General features: G+C 35.3%; 10 non-coding genes across 10 annotated transcripts; 7 read left to right on the top strand and 3 right to left on the bottom strand.

Annotated features, from left to right (window-relative positions):
- Positions 1–5,285: 5,285 nt before the first annotated feature.
- Positions 5,286–5,401, bottom strand: LOC137019537 (U5 spliceosomal RNA). Its single transcript, XR_010895081.1, has one exon. It is a non-coding gene; the product is annotated as a U5 spliceosomal RNA (small nuclear RNA).
- A 394-nt stretch (positions 5,402–5,795) lies between these two features.
- On the top strand, positions 5,796–5,911 carry LOC137019541 (U5 spliceosomal RNA). Its single transcript, XR_010895084.1, has one exon. It is a non-coding gene; the product is annotated as a U5 spliceosomal RNA (small nuclear RNA).
- A 399-nt stretch (positions 5,912–6,310) lies between these two features.
- LOC137019547 (U5 spliceosomal RNA) lies at positions 6,311–6,425 on the top strand. The gene has a single exon (XR_010895090.1). It is a non-coding gene; the product is annotated as a U5 spliceosomal RNA (small nuclear RNA).
- A 424-nt stretch (positions 6,426–6,849) lies between these two features.
- On the top strand, positions 6,850–6,921 carry trnad-guc (transfer RNA aspartic acid (anticodon GUC)). The gene has a single exon. It is a non-coding gene; the product is annotated as a tRNA-Asp (tRNA).
- Positions 6,922–7,760: 839 nt separating this feature from the next.
- Positions 7,761–7,876, top strand: LOC137019536 (U5 spliceosomal RNA). Its single transcript, XR_010895080.1, has one exon. It is a non-coding gene; the product is annotated as a U5 spliceosomal RNA (small nuclear RNA).
- Positions 7,877–8,497: 621 nt separating this feature from the next.
- LOC137019534 (U5 spliceosomal RNA) lies at positions 8,498–8,613 on the top strand. The gene has a single exon (XR_010895078.1). It is a non-coding gene; the product is annotated as a U5 spliceosomal RNA (small nuclear RNA).
- Positions 8,614–12,615: 4,002 nt separating this feature from the next.
- LOC137019545 (U5 spliceosomal RNA) lies at positions 12,616–12,731 on the bottom strand. The gene has a single exon (XR_010895088.1). It is a non-coding gene; the product is annotated as a U5 spliceosomal RNA (small nuclear RNA).
- A 351-nt stretch (positions 12,732–13,082) lies between these two features.
- On the top strand, positions 13,083–13,198 carry LOC137019538 (U5 spliceosomal RNA). Its single transcript, XR_010895082.1, has one exon. It is a non-coding gene; the product is annotated as a U5 spliceosomal RNA (small nuclear RNA).
- Positions 13,199–14,955: 1,757 nt separating this feature from the next.
- Positions 14,956–15,071, bottom strand: LOC137019543 (U5 spliceosomal RNA). Its single transcript, XR_010895086.1, has one exon. It is a non-coding gene; the product is annotated as a U5 spliceosomal RNA (small nuclear RNA).
- A 375-nt stretch (positions 15,072–15,446) lies between these two features.
- LOC137019540 (U5 spliceosomal RNA) lies at positions 15,447–15,562 on the top strand. Its single transcript, XR_010895083.1, has one exon. It is a non-coding gene; the product is annotated as a U5 spliceosomal RNA (small nuclear RNA).
- Positions 15,563–15,730: the final 168 nt, after the last annotated feature.

Here is a 15,730-nt window from a genome sequence, read left to right as displayed (position 1 = left end):
CAATGTGCTAGTTTATGATCAAATCAGAAAAAAATGAAATTCATAAGCAAACTTAAAACGCTGCGCAGACATTATACACGTCACATCCCAATGTCACGTGTCTTTAAGGTATCTTTACAGGATGTGAACACACCCACAGATTCCGGAAAATCACTGGCAGTGTGAATCAACCAAAATCAAACGCTTCCGGGACACATTATCCAAGTATTTTCCGGAATCTCTGTGTAAACAAACTAAATATGGTTTCCATCTTGATAAATGTGAGTTTTATGTCAATTATGATGGAGACATGAAAATGTGCATAATAGGAAGGACCCAGTTATGGTCATGAATTGCAGGAAACTTGTAGTAGCCTATTTATTTTTCTTGGTCTCAAATGTGCCTAGAGTCAATATGTGCTGTGTGTGTCCTTCAACATTATATAGGGAAACTCCAAAACTCACAAACACAGAATAACCAGCAGAAATGTTCCACATATGTACCAATATCCTGACTTCTCCTGGAAGAACATGCTGGTGTATCAAGGCCTGAGTTTCCTCTGCGCTCCTGTCTGCTGGTGGCCTGAGCTCTCATCTGTCCGCTGTCCCACAGAGGCCATAAATTGTTCAGATGAGATGAAGTCCTTGCCTTCCCTCCCTAAACTGCTGCATGAAATCTGCATGGCCGTGTTTTGACAGCCCGCGGCTTTAAATCATTGTTTTATGACGGCCAGGGAAAACGTGTCCGTGTTCCCGTTGCTGATTTATGTTCATTGGAGTCTGGAGAATATGATAATTTGGCTTAAGCAGATGGATAGAGAGATACCAAAGGGCTTCTGTGCCAAACGCTTTCATACGCTGCACAAATGGAGTCCACATGCTGAAGAAAGACCCTAACATCTCTGTTCATCTCCTCAACATCACGTGCCTCTTCTGCTGCCTGTAATGAATTACACTTATGTTCAATGCTATAAGTGAAGGATCAAGTCTCATAATTCATAATTCTGAGTCATACCATCATAAAAGAGCTTAGAGTGGCTAGCCAACAACAAAAAACACAAAAAAAGCTGAAATGAACTTGATGCCATTGCTTTTTCAGGAACAACTGTTTTCCGAGCAGAACAGAGCAGGATGAGTGACTGGAATTTGGTTTCCTCCATGACTGCAAATTTATTTTACTTTTTCTCCTTCTACAAAGCCAATAGAGTCATTGTTTACATGCCATATCTGACTGTTGGCCTTATTATAAAAATGACCAGCGTTGGGGAAAGTTTTAAAAAAAAAAAAAAAAAAGAGTAAGCACATTTATATATCGTATATGTTACAAAAGATTTTTATTTCAAATAAAAGCTGTAAAAAGAATGTAAATAAATCCTAAAAATAAGTATCACAGTTTCCATTAAGCAGCACAATTGTTTTCAACACTGATAATTAGAAATGTTTCTTGAGCAACAAATCATCATATCAGAATGATTTCTGAAGGATCATGTGACACTGAAGACTGGCGTAATGATGCTGAAAATTCAGCTTTGATCACAGAAATAAATTACATTTTTAAACATATTCAAATAGAAAACCGTTATTTTAAATTGTAATAATATTTCACAATTTTACTGTATTTTTTATCAAATAAATGCAGACTTGAGAGACATTTCACAAATATTAGACACCAAATCTAACTGACGCCAAACTTTTGAGTGGTAGTGAAAATTCTCTAATTCTCTGAATGTTTTCATGTATACTGCAGGTCGTGATGTAAACACTGGACAGGCGGTGGTGGTCTGACCGGAGGGATAGCGGATACCCAAACCACACTGGCACTAACTCACTCTTCTAGAGGGCCAGAGCCTCGTTCCAGACAGCCATGAGAGCTGAGCAGTAAGCCAACAAAACTAAACAGTGTTTTGGGTCATATAAGCTAGCAGATGTTCATAGATAATGGCAGACTACAGTCCAAAACATGTTGATCTTCACGTTTCTATTTATGTTTTTATATAACTCCTTATATATTATAAGGGGGTGCATGCGTACTCTTCTGATGATGAAATCTGTGTCACGTGCACTGTATGCTGACCCTTGTGTACGTGTAAAAAGTGAACAATACTTTTGGCTTAAAGATAACTATATTCACGTCCACACCGGCGGACAATATCATTCTGTTTTTTCAGAGAACGTGCTTTTCTGTCACTTTAAATGCTCAAGCTCGTTACAACAGGATGGATTCTGGTTGGCTGTCGAAGTTTTTATTGTTCATCACCCTGTTGAAAAAACCAGCATATGCTGGTAAGGAAGCTGGTTTTGAAGCTGGTATGCTGGTTTGATCTGGTCCTATGCTGGTCCTGTTCATATATGCTGGTCCTATGCTGGACCTTTATGCTGGTCCATGCTGGTCCTATGCTAGTCCTGGTCCTATATTCTGGTCCTATATGCTGATCCTATGCTGGTTCTGGTCCTATATGCTGGTCCTGGTCCTATATGCTGGTCCATGCTGGTCCTAAGATGGTCCGGGACCAGCATAGGACCAGCACTTGACCAGCATAAACCAGCTCAAACCAGCATACCAGCTTCAAAACCTACCTTAACCAACATATGCTGTTTTTTTTTCAACAGGGCAGCTGGATAAAATCATTCTGAAAGTGATTCCAATGATATTGTTTCTCTATGTCTTTAACGTTATAGCTGTATAGCTTTAATATTATTGAGAACGACTTTTAGAACTATATCTTTATCGTTATCGTCCTTGGTGTGGACGGGCCTTTAACTTTGAGAATTTTAAGACAGAAAATCTCTCTGAGCACCTATAATTATTTTCCAAAAAGGTTTCATTGAAAAAAAACGAGTCTTTTTCCCTGTGATCTTCTGGCCAGAGACGCAGGTTTAGCTAATCTGTTATCTAAAGGGGTCTGAATTCTCATAGCAGACTTTCCATCCTTTCTCACTTGATTTCCAAAAGTATCTAAACATCTCTGCGTAGACTTTAAACATTGTGTGGTTGAGGCATTTACCAAACTCTCTTTCATCCCACATGTCTTCCCACACTGTCCAGTGCACAGAGCCACAGCATGGAAAAAGATTTCAGCAGTGGAGACACGACTGCGGACGGCCCACCCATGTCTTACCTCACGCCCTTTGGCCCCGATCCTGCGAGATGAGTTTTCCTCACTTGTAACTGGCAGACAGTGAAGCACAGTTTGGATGAAACTGGTTCTTCTTACTGATCCTGGTCTGCCGTGTCATCCATAGAGACAAGGAATATCACAACACTCAGACCATTTTCACCAGCTGTTTTATAGTGCATATGAATTGTTTTGAGCATTTATCCCCCTGAATTCCTAAAAGTTAATTTTGTGTGCATGATGCAATAAAGCACTAAAATATGATGAAACAACCATTTCTAACTTTGTCTTGCTGTGTGTGTGCAGCAGGGTTGTGACCGTTAGCTATACTAAAACTGTTAATTTAAATAAAGCAAAAAAAATATAATGCTGCCTTGGCAACAAACTGAAAAAGTATAAACACTAAAACTAAACTAACTGGAAACAAATAAAAATTAAACCTGAAATAAAACTACATTATAAAAATAATAATATATATATTTTTTAAAAATGTCAAAAGCACACAACAAAATTACTAAAAATTAAATTGAAATTAAAACGGAAAATATGCCTATAAAAATAAAAGCTAATTCAAGATGTTGGCCTAATAAAAATGACAGAGACCCTAATCATGAAAGAAAAATATGAGATGTGAGGAAAAATTATCTCGCAAATGTTTTTGCGTTCCCTCGCAAAACTTTTGTTTTCTTTCGAGCGAACGCAAAAATTCTCGGGAATCGCAAAACATTTGCCAAAACATCTGTAATATAATTCAGAATAGGTCTACTATTTACTGCTCCATGTCTTTAATTATAAATAAAACTGCTAAAAATTGTAACGTTATAAAAGTGTGATGTTAGCGCTAATTTTGTCTTGTGCATGATTTATAAATCTGTGTAGGGGCCCTGATGGGGTTATGCTAAATGCCTGTTGTTTTTCATCTCTATATATTTTCTTTATTCTTTTTCTCATTGATTTGTTTATTTTCCTTCTTTCTAAAAATCATTTTACAATTGTATATATATATGTAAAAAAACATGTAGGTTATATCACAGGATGAACACTGCAATTTGCTACAGGCTTCATTAGACCACAAAAAAAGGACCATTACGATGGAGTTTTCCAGCAGTTTCTGAAAAACGTGACAGGTGTCGTATGATGGAAAGAAACAAGGTGAGCCTCAGTTTTATGGATTAGGCTGGACTTCTAATTTGAGTTGGAATGAATATTTTAATTGAAATATAAAGAAGGATGTTACTTTCTTGAACACGAGGGATTGTAGCCTACAGGCCTACTTCAAGAAACGACAGATTCTCATAAATTATAAAGAATAAAGGGCGCTTGATAGAAATTGTTGATAGCATGTCAATATTTACAATCGCTATTAACAATAATATATACTTTTGGTGGCGGTGTTTTTTGACTTATCGAGTTAAACGTAGTTTGGGCCGTAGACTAGCGTGCAGTACCGCCCATCAACACTACATGTCGCTGTAGTAAGTGAAAACAAATGAAGATGAGTTTGTGATGTGGCTGATGGTATGTTATTCTTTCATTTTATAGTGTGCTGTAGTTTTTAGGAATCATTTAATTTATATCTTAAGGTTTATGTCTTGCCTCAAAGCTGTTCCTCACTAGCCTATTTTGTCTTTTTAATGGCGTTATATCTGTAGATGATTCTCACAATGCATTGTGAAGCAGCATTACTGGGATTGAAAGATTCATTACAATGTGTTCCCATATAATTTTCATCTGTATAATTCGAGGTTTATCCAAATGATATTAATTGAAATTCTGGGAAACAAGTTCATCTTTGTTGTTTTAATGATTGAGCTGTTTTAGATTTTTTTTTTTTTAATTATTGTGAAGTTCAAAGTTCGTGAAAGAGGGGTAGCAGAAGGCGTGATGACGATATTTGTATAAATCATTATGACTTCGCTATCAGGTTTAGCTACAATTGAAAGCAGTTGGTAACTGATTCTACGCCATTTTGTAGTGTAAATACTGCGAAGTGTTACATCCAAAATTCCCAAAGGAGATGTAGCTACACGTAATTATCCGAAAAAACGAAGACTCTTAATTTTTAATGCTTTATTTGATGCAGTTTAAAGTGGGGTAACAGAATTAGAAAATAGGGAAAATTAACAATGTTAGAAATGTATAGTAAACCTAAATACAACATCAAAATCTCTATTATTTCAACAGAATCGAGGGCCCCGCCTTTAAGCAGAGCTTCTAAAAATTAGTTTATACTCATAGTGTTCCTCTCCACGGAAATCTTTAGTAAAAGGCGAAAGATTTATACGATATGAAGAGAAACATGAGTGTACTAGTATTCTTAGTGCACCAGCACGCACTCGAGTAAAAGGAACACACTTCACTAGAACGGTTGGAACCTGACTGACACCGTCTGTTCAACATTTAAAGGGATAGTTCACCCAAAAATCAAAATTCTGTGTATTTTAAACAATGTTGGTAATCAAACAGTTGACAGTAGCCATTGACTTTCATAGTAGGATTTTTTTTTTTAAATTTTCAGTTTAAGAAAGAAACTCATACAGGTTTAGAACAGCTTGAGGGTGAGGAATGACAAAACTTTGATTTTTGGGTGAACTATCTCTTTAAATGTTGAACAGACGGTGTCAGTCAGGTTCCAAGTTACCGTTCTCGTGAAGTGTGTTCCTTATACTCGAGTGCGTGCTGGTGCACTACGAATATTAGTACACTCATGTTTCTTTTCATATCGTATAAATCTTTCGCCTTTTACTAAAGATTTCCGTGGAGAGGATCACTATGAGTATAATCTAATTTTTTGATGCCCTGCTTCACGGCGGGGCTCTCAATTCTGTTGAAATAAAAGAGATTGTGATGTTTATATTCTTTCATTTTTAGTTGGTAGATTTTCTACGTGGTGATAGGCTATAGACAACATTTAACGACCAACACCGTAGGTCAAAACAAAAACAACTACACAGTAACTTAAAAAAAACAAAAACAAAACGAAACCGGAAGCACTAATCCCCAGTACGGTTTAGCCCAATAATAAACCCATCTAAAATAAAATAGTACAAAATACTTTTGTAGTCTCTTTGCGTTGTATTTATTTACTACATAATCAGTGTGTGTTTTGTAAGGCTATTGTTTCTCACATATGCATTAATGCACTTAATGTTCACACCGTTCCTGTGAGATGTGTTCTCCCAAGTCGCGTTCCTTCTCGCGCTTTGTAGCCGTTATAAACTCTTGTTTTCCCTCAGATCGTATAAATCTTTCGCCTTTTACTAAAGATTTCCGTGGGGAGGAACACAATGAGTAATATCTATTTTTTGATGCCCTGTATTGTTTTTGGACTCATTAATTTAGTTTAATATCAAAATGCTGAACTTTATTTATTTGTGAAGTGGATTTTTTTTTTTTTTTTTTGGAATGTTGTGGGTGGTATTTCCTGTTTGATAAATTTGTTCAATGTATCTTAGCAGACTTGGTAAATTTGAACAATTTTATTTAAAAATTTAATTTAAAAAAATCTTATTTTGTATTTAATTCAACTGAGTATTGTAAAAAAAATAATACATTTAAAAAAATACATTTCTCCCCGTCGGGGAATCGAACCCCGGTCTTCCGCGTGACAGGCGGAGATACTGTCCACTATACTAACGAGGAAGCAGCTGGTACTTGTATGCGAGATTTGTAATTTAATGGTAATGTGATCAGGCACAGAAACGCGGAACTGTCACATTAAAAGTACCACATCCCGTATGAAAAAAACAGCCCACTCCTCGTTAGTATAGTGGACAGTATCTCCGCCTGTCACGCGGAAGACCGGGGTTCGATTCCCCGACGGGGAGAAATAATTTTTTTATTTCTTAGTCCATTTGATCACAAGATTATACATACATGAGTGGACCAGTTAGGTTTGGTCATATTTGAGTTTGTTTGTCATGATCTTAAAAACAGTTCTAAATTTTGAAATTAGCTTTGTAAATGATGTTTAGAAAACAAATATGTTTTTTTCTTTTAATTTAAATTAAATTTTAATTCTTAAATTGATGAGTGGACCCAGTAATGAAAGCAGCCAGCAAGTGTCAAGCATGCTGTTTTTAAGTATATTTCAATACTTTATTATATTATTTCATAGTTTTTATGATTTTACTAGAAATTAATAGCAATGGCTGAAAATGCTACAAGGTTTATTGCATGGAATTATTTTTTGTATTGCAAGTTGTATTTGCATTTCCTTTATTTCATTTACATTATGCATTTAAGAAGTGGTTGTCAACGTGTTTGCTGTTTTTTTAAAATGTAAAGCAGTTTTTCTACCATGCCAGTAATATAGACTGATATTATACGTATACGAGTAAAGCCAAAGGCACTTTAAGGCAATACTATGCCATATTAAGACAACCTATGGTAAAGCGACCAGATTCCATGAGTTATGACGACACCGGAAGCAAACTCTCTTACCCACAATGCAACGGAGTACGATTCATTTTTACTAAGTATTTTTGATTTTATTAACCCATACGCTCTTGTTTGTTATACAGTTTGGCTGCATAATTATTTTAACATTATAATACGCTGTTCTATTGCATTATATTTGCAATGTTGATATTTGTCATGTTGTCACCATTCTTGTGAAACGTGTTTCTGTCAGTCGGGTTCGTGCTGGTGCCCCAGAAGCTTCAGTACACTCATGTTTCTCTTCAGATCGTATAAATCTTTCGCCTTTTACTAAAGATTTCCGTGGGGAGGAACACAATGAGTATAAACTAATTTTTTGATGCCCTGCTTAACGGCGGGGCTTCCTACCTTTGTACAAAATTAGATCCCATGCACAAGTAAGCGTTATATCGTTATGACGCCATATTATACGTATTACTACGTGCTACGTGTGCGCACGCCCAGTACTAGATGCTTGGAAGTGTGATTGTACCAAATATAAGTCCCGTGTTTCGTTTCAGGTGGATAGACGTTTCGTCTTTAGTGTAAAGTGGGCAGGATCTTTAAGGCTGGTGTTCGATTCCCTCCGATTGCGAATTTTATTTTGCTTTTTTTCTCAACAATAAAGAAACAAGAAGTTATGCTGTGTTCGTGAATTTCCAAAGTGCTCATTACTTTCATTTTGGTGTTTTGAAGAGAAGGTCCTTTGTGCTCCACTCACTGATGGAAAACAACGCCCTCTTTTGGTCTGGTGTTAGTTAACAGGGATCAAAGGGGATAAAGTGTTTTTTTTTTAACCTAGAAATCACGTTTAAAACAAAAAGGAGAAGACTGAATGAGTTGATTTATTATTATCTAAAATGTACTAACTATCCAGTTATACAACAAATAATCTACGTTAAATGTTGTCAGTCAGGTTCCAACCGTTCTCGTGAAGTGTGTTCCTTATACTCGAGTGCGTGCTGGTGCGATGGCCAAACCAGTACACTCATGTTTCTCTTCATATCGCATAAATCTTTCGCCTTTTACTAAAGATTTCCGTGGAGAGGAACGCTATGAGTATAATCTAATTTTTTGATGCCCTGCGTTACGGCGGGGCTTCCTGACTTTGTACAATATAAGATAAGTTGACTGGATTTCTGAGGTGGAAATTAAGGTTATTTCCTAGTTGAGTGGTTAAAATACCACCAAAATTCCATTTATCTCTTTATTAAAAAGCGGGGACAATACGTTTTTGTTTTTAATTGTTGTGGGTTCCTTATATTATTTCATTAATAATTATCATTTAGTTTGATTATTAGGATTTGTGTTATGGTTTTAATACAATTCACCAAAAAACTATTACACGATTAATGAAAGCATTGTAAAAGCAGTTTAAAACGATATGCCTGTTATGACAGAATATGACTTACAAAAGCACATTACATTACAAATATAAAACAACATAAATATAAGATAAGATAAATAAAACGGCATTGAACAGATATTTAACATTATTGAATTTAATATTTTAATTTTCACAAGCTGTTTTTACTGTACACAGAAATTACAACGGTTAACTTTTTAACTTATTTTGCATGTTAGACTCATTTTAAGCACAAAGTAAGTTGCACGTGTATTATTTATTTTATTTCATTTTTTATTTATACCTGAGTGTATCTTCACCATGTGATATGCGGAACGTTTGTGGACGTTTAAAATTGTGCAAAACAATCGCGCACGCTGTTGATGCCCTGTTATAAAATATATTCAAACAGTATTACTATTAATTTAACATGAACAGTTAGTATGTTACTAGAAACGGATAACGATGTTTATTTTGATATTTGACGATAATGGCGCTCTGCTCTGGTCCGGGACGTCTGGTCAGCCTAATGTAAGATCACATGCTTATCTTAGAATGATGACACCATGTTGTCATCATTCTAAGATAAGCATGTGATCTTACATTAGGCTGACCAGACGTCCCGGACCAGATTATATATATATTATAATATATAATATATATATATATATATATATATAAGATATTATTATTATTATTATTATTATTATTATTATTATGATATGTCATCGTGAATAATGAGATTGGCTGCGTCCGAAACCGCCTACTCAATGAGTAGGTACTTAATTTCAATAAGTTCTTACTTAACGAGCGCTAAAAGAGTAGGTACTTAACAGCCAAATCTTGTTGAGTATGAATGAGATCCGAGAATAATCCGCCATGTTGACGTTATCATGTGACCTACGACGTTATCGCAAGCGTAACAACTTAAAAGATATGAGTGACAAGTTTAATTCATCTATCTGTAAATATCTTGATATTGATCAAATTGCTTATTTTGTGGTCTTGTTGAAGACACAGCTGCCAGTAATTTTGTAATTGTAGTACAATTAATATATATTTGGGTTAATTTAAAGTTCTTATATTTTTAACTACTGATGTGAGTTTATTTTTTGTTACAAAAACGCAAGTTCGCGTGAATAGATTGTTAATTTCTTTATTTTATATGCATAAATGTCAATCCACAAGCAAAAGTGGCATAAATCTCATTTGTTTTCCTCTTTTTCTTGTTGAATTAGCTTTAGTTTCATCCCTCATGCTTATAAATTATAAACAAATAAATAATTTTTATGCATTATGATGTATTCAAAATATTTAATCTTGTCATGTTTTATGTTTGTGTATATAATCTCAAACTATCATGTGTACAAACCCATATTTTTTTGTTTTTTGTCATTATTATTGTTCATTGTTAAAGATAGCACTATGGTATTTTCCCTGATCTTGTAATTGTAGATCCTGCAATAAAAATAAAGATATGAGTGACAGGTGCACTAACACCTCACAGCATAATTAACTCCAAACCCTACCTAGAGCGGTTTTCCTCAGTGTTAGCAATGTCTGAAGCCAAAGAAGACATCAGCAGCTGCTCGAAGATCTCGCCTTTGGAGAAGACTGTTGACTTTATACTCAAAAAATTTAAGAATAACTACTTAAAATTAAGATTACTCCAGAATGAATTGCTCTGCTAGCACATCCCAACACTTATACACAATAACAATGATAAATGCTGACCAAAACTTAATTATATAACTTTTCATTTTACTTCTTTAGTAAAACAAGCAAAATGTAATGTTTTGTCATATGACAGCTGTGCATGAACACACACTAGACAAATACAGCTGATGTGAATATATCTCAATTTACAGTCAATTCATGCATTAATTCATTGCTTAATAAAATATATACATCTAAATGATAATAATAGCATAATTAATAAAAAAAGTGAAATACAAGTAATAATGACAATAAATAAATACATATACAAGACAACAACACACGAAACAAAGCTTTATTCAAATGTATTGATCTAACAATCAGGTATTTACAGTCCTGTTGTCATCTCAACACAGCTGTGCCGATTCTGCAGCTTTATTCTGATGAAGCAGCTGATGAACACCTTCATCATCATGTTCCTCACTGCTGCTCTTCTCAATGGGGACAGTGTTGATCCAGAGGATGAGGAAAATGATGACGATGGACCCCTGAACCCCTCAACCTTGAAGCAGGAGTGGGAGAAGATGTGCTGGACAATCTGCTGCTGCAAACATTCATGTGTTCTCCATCAGCAGATTAAAACATTTTACAATTCATTCATGTCAGCATTCTGTTTCTTGACATATTTCATTTCATATTTTTACAATTACTTGCTAATTTTTGTTGTAGCTTCATTACATTTGTGGTGTGGTGGGCTAAACCACTGAGCTGGTCAGCAGAAGGTTGCTGGTTCGATCTCTGCAGTGTCTCCTCCAGTGTGTCCTTGATTGAGTCACTTGAAAGGAGGAGTGATGGAGGATCTCGTCCATGACACTGAACCATTCCCAGGATCTGCTGTGGCTCTCCATCCTCAGTGCTCACACCAGTCTGAGGACATTCACATCCTACAATAATGCACAAATATAATACAAAAGCAGACAGTGTTATTTGATTTCTGTTTTAGAAATAACAAAATGATCTTACTTTATATTTTGTTTCAGGCTTTCCTCTTTATTTCTAACAAATGCCATCGTCAGCTTTCCTTGCAGGTCCTGTTCCACAAAAGCTCTGCAGCAAACATACAGACATCAAGAACCAGAAAAGTGCTGTAATAAGTCTGTTTAAATTCCAATAATTAAAATAAAATAGACTTTAGATTTAAATAGACTTTGTATTCATTTCTGTAGTATCCTCACCCAAAGCTTTTGATGGCATCATTCCTCTACCTGATAAACACACGTGTGCTCATCTGTCCCTGTAACATCAGACAAGTTTCCTGAGATTTATGTGCTCAAATCTACATTTACATGTTGATGTGTTAACTCACTTCTTATCCAACACAAATGTTCCTTAATTTATTAACAGTACTAATGGACAAATACAATAAATTAAACTTATGTGTAGTTACTGTAGATTTATTTATTTACATTATTTTCATTCATGTAATGTAAGCAGTGTTGACAACAGTGAATAACAGCACAAACACATCACTCATAATACATAATCCATCACTCATAAGTCATAATACTTAAAGATGTTCCTGTCAGAGGTTAAATAAACATTTAATAAGCATCTTTAAGATGTATATGGTTTAGAATATGTAATTCCACTGAATTAAGTTATGTGTGTTTACTAGAGATCCCGTTATCTACATAATACATTCTAAATCGTGTTTTACAGTAAAGTCACAACTATAGTGTCTAGCATCTTCACACATTCAGCAGTTTACTCTACAGTAGTTCAACAAATGTGTTTTTGGTTTTCAATACTCACATTTAACAGCATCCGCGTCGCTTTTCTCAAGTGTTTGATTATGACGTATCCTCTCCCGTGGCCTCCTGGGATAGAAAAGTAGGCTATCTATCGAGGAATACTTCAGAATCTGGGCGGAAGTAGTAGGCCATCCGGGAACTCCTCGACTACTCATTTATGATTACTGAGGTTTCTGACATACTTATTCGCTCGCCTACTGCTTTTCCCCTACTAAATAGTAGGTAAGTAGGTGGTTTATAAAGTGAAGGCAATAATTAAGTGAAGTCTTTAACATTTCAACAAAATTGAGAGCCACACCTTTAAGTAGGACATCAAAAAATTAGTTTATACTCATAACGTTCCTCTCCACGGAAATCTTTAGTAAAAGGCGAAAAATTTATACGATATGAAGAAAAACATGAGTGTACTAGTAATCGCAGTGCACCAGCACGAACTCGAGTATAAGAAACACACTTCCCTAGAACGGTTGGAATGACTGACACCATCTGTTCAACATTTAAAGGGATAGTAAACCCCCAAATTAAAAATTCCCTGTATTTTAAAGAATGTTTGGTAATCAAACAAAATACTATGGAAGTTAACTTTCAACTGAAGAAAGTAACTTTGGAACAAGTTGAGGGTGAGGAATGACAAAATTGATTTTTGGGTGAACTATCCCTTTAAATGTTGAACAGACGGTGTCAGTCAGGTTCCAACCGTTCTCGTGAAGTGTGTTCCTTATACTCGACTGCGTGCTGGTGCGATGGCCAAACCAGTACACTCATGTTTCTCTTCATATCGCATAAATCTTTCGCCTTTTACTAAAGATTTCCGTGGAGAGGAACACTATGAGTATAAACTAATTTTTTAATGCCCTGCTTTACTGCGAGGCTTTCTAATTTTGTACAATTTAAGAAAAGTTGAATGGATTTTTGAGGTGAGAATTTAGGCTATTTTATATTTAAGTGGTTACTGGTTAAAATACTACCAAAATCTCATTTGATATATAATTATTAAAAGAGCGGGGACAATACGTTTTTGTTTTTAATTGTTGTGGGTTCCTTATATTATTTCATTAATAATTATCATTTTGACAGTTTAAAACAATATGCCTGTTATGACAGAAAATGACTTTACAAAAGCACATTACATTACAAAAATAAAACAACATAAATATAAGATGAATAAAACGGCATTGAACAAATATTTATTGAATTTAATATTTTAATTTTCACAAGCTTTTTACTGTAGGCCTATACAGAAATTACAACTGTTAACTATTTTTAACTATTATTTTGCATTTTAGACTCATTTTAAGCACAAAGTAAGTTGCACGTGTATTATTTTATTTCATTTTATTTATATCTGAGTGTATCTTCACCACGTGATATACGGAACTTTTGTGGACGTTTAAAATTGTGCAAAACAATCTCGCACGCTGTTGAGGCCCTGTTATAAAATATATTCAAACAGCATTACTTTAATTTAACATGAACAGTTAGTATGTTACTACCTTGAAACCGATAACGATGTTTATTTTGATATTTGACGATAATGGCGCTCTGCTCTGGTCCGGGACGTCTGGTCAGCCTAATGTAAGATCACATGCTTATCTTAATGCCGGGCACACATTTAACGACTAGCTAAAACAAGACGTGCTCAACATACAGCGATTGTTTCCTGCGACTGAAGCAGATCGATTTAAATACTTACACATGGAATTTGAACACCGACCGTAATCGCAGACTGAACGCAACTGGCTCTGACTGGACGCGCTTGAGCACGATCAGTAAGTATCAATTTACATTCATAATCGGCCTTACAATCGTTAAGTGTGTGCGCAGCTGGTGCATTCCATTCGACCGCAAGTGGACTGCGAAGTGGACTTCACAGAGTATTTCGCAATCTTAAGTGAGATTCCATTCCGAAGGGAGCGAACATGTTCAGTTCGAAGGGCACTGCGAGCGGCATAGGGAAGGGAACATCGATACATCACTTAGTTAGTAGAAGTGGAAGTAGAAAGGTAAAATCACCCAACTGTCATTGCGCACTGCGTCACCAGTCAGAACTACGATGGAGCAGAGCCGCTGAAAGAGTTTTTTTAACGGCTCTCCGATGGAGGAATGTACATTTGAATTTTGAATATTCATAAATTTTGTTATTATTATACGAACGAAAGTATGAATGGTTATGGCGATTAGTGTATTTGCATATTTTATTGTATGAATAGGCATGACAAAGTAAAAGTGTTGAAAAGCAGCTGAGGCTCTGTCATTTTTTATTTTACTTTATTTACCTCAGAAGTGTTTACTATGTGGCTGCGCGTGGAAAAGAAAGCGCACAAGATGAGACCCAGACGGTGAATTAAGAATACATTTACACAGTTAACCAAAATGAGAATTTATTTTCATATGGCATGAGAGGCTACAGCTTTAAATCTGTGAAGAGTCCATTTTAAATTTGAAAGTAAATTATGATATCTATTTATTTGTTATATCAAAGGAAAAAGTGTAATTAACCGAAAAAACGAAAACGCTTAATTTTTAATGTTTTATGTGAACCTTTAGATAGTAGTAGAAAATAATCAATAACAACAATAGACTGAAGTAATTAAAAAAATTTACTGTCTTGTCATTTCAACAGAATTGAGAGCCCTACCGTTGAGTAGGGCATCAAAAAATTGAAATTTACTCATTTCATTCCTCTCCACGGAAATCTTTAGTAAAAGGCGAAAGATTTATACGAATTGAAGAGAAACATAAGTGTACTAGTAGTAGTGGTGCACCAGCACGCACTCGAGTAAAAGGAACACACTTCACTAGAACGGTTGGAACCTGACTGACATCGTCTGTTCAACATTTAAAGGGATAGTTCACCCAAACATTAAAAATTCCATGTATTTTAAATAATGTTTGGTAATCAAACAAAAATACTATGGAAGTCAACTTTCAACTGAAGAAAGTTGGTGAGGGTGTGACAAAAGGAATGACAAAAATGTGGGTGAGGAATGACAAAATTGATTTTTGGGGGAACTATCTCTTTAAATGTTGAACAGACGGTGTCTGTCAGGTTCCAAGTTACCGTTCTCGTGAAGTGTGTTCCTTTTACTCGAGTGCGTGCTGGTGCGATGGTTAAACTAGTACACTCATGTTTCTCTTCATATCGCATAAATCTTTCGCCTTTTACTAAAGATTTCCGTGGAGAGGAACGCTATGAGTATAATCTAATTTTTTGATGCCTTGCTTAATGGCGGGGCTCTCAAATCTGTTGGAATAATAGAGATTGTATTGTTGTTGTTATTTGGTATGCTTTTACTTTTTTTTTCTATGTGGTAATAAAGCTATACCAACACCACAGCTCAAACAAAAGCAACTAGACAGTAACTAAAAAATAAATAATATAAAGAAAGAAAGAGAGCGTTACTT

Source organism: Chanodichthys erythropterus, chromosome 4 (assembly GCF_024489055.1).
Source record: "Chanodichthys erythropterus isolate Z2021 chromosome 4, ASM2448905v1, whole genome shotgun sequence".
NCBI classification, from domain to species: domain Eukaryota; kingdom Metazoa; phylum Chordata; class Actinopteri; order Cypriniformes; family Xenocyprididae; genus Chanodichthys; species Chanodichthys erythropterus.
This window is presented reverse-complemented; position numbering and strand designations above follow the sequence as displayed.